We start from the raw sequence: 910 nt of genomic DNA on the forward strand, positions 1-910 counted from the left end.
AACATCAAGCTGAGTGAAAGAAGCCAAATGCACACATCTACATGCTGTGACTCCATCAACATGAAATATTCAGAATAAACAAATCCACAGAAATGGAAAACAGATTAGGGGTCACAGGTGGGAGGGGGCAGTGGGAGCTTAATGGGTATGGGCTTCATTTGGGTGTGATGAAAAGGTTTAGACCTTGATAGAGGTGATGGTTATAGAACATAATGAATAAGGCCACTGAGTTATACACTTTAAAATGATTAATTTTATGTTATGTGAATTTTACCTCAATTAACAACAATAAAAGAAGGTGCTGGAATTATTGTGGGCGGTGCCAAGCCCACTGCTCACACTTCCCAGGCACGACTGCTTTGTACCCCGCTGGTACAAGGCCTCACACACAGCAGGGGGCAATCAATGGTAGAGAAAGTGAAAACCAGACACATGCCAGACCTGGGGCTTCCAGATTTTTCCCTGAATTCTCACTTGGCATTGTGACCAGCACACGCACCGCTGTATATCTAGAAGAGAAGTTTCATAAATAATACATAGTTCTATCACGTGTGACACACCGTGATACTGGAAACACTCACTAAACTGATTTTGCCTGCCTTGGAAAACTACGTATAAAATCACGTAAGAGACGCTGCAATATGCTAAGTGCTCTGGAAGTATTTAAATGCATGAGCGTTTTCCTAAAACTGCAGAGCACACTAAATGCACTACACTGCGTACTTGCCTCTGAACTGTTCTTTGCAGTTTCTTTTTTTATTTTCCTGAGGCACAGAATCTTATTTCTTTAAAATATTTAAATTACAGAACAACAAGAAACCCCTCCTGGTTTCTCTTTTTCTTTGTCCTTTCTGGATCTACTTTCAATTCACTCACGTTCCTATGAAGAACAGACGACTCATTGTAAACA

The sequence above is a fragment of the Choloepus didactylus genome, chromosome 21 (genome assembly GCF_015220235.1).
Source record: "Choloepus didactylus isolate mChoDid1 chromosome 21, mChoDid1.pri, whole genome shotgun sequence".
NCBI lineage: Eukaryota > Metazoa > Chordata > Mammalia > Pilosa > Megalonychidae > Choloepus > Choloepus didactylus.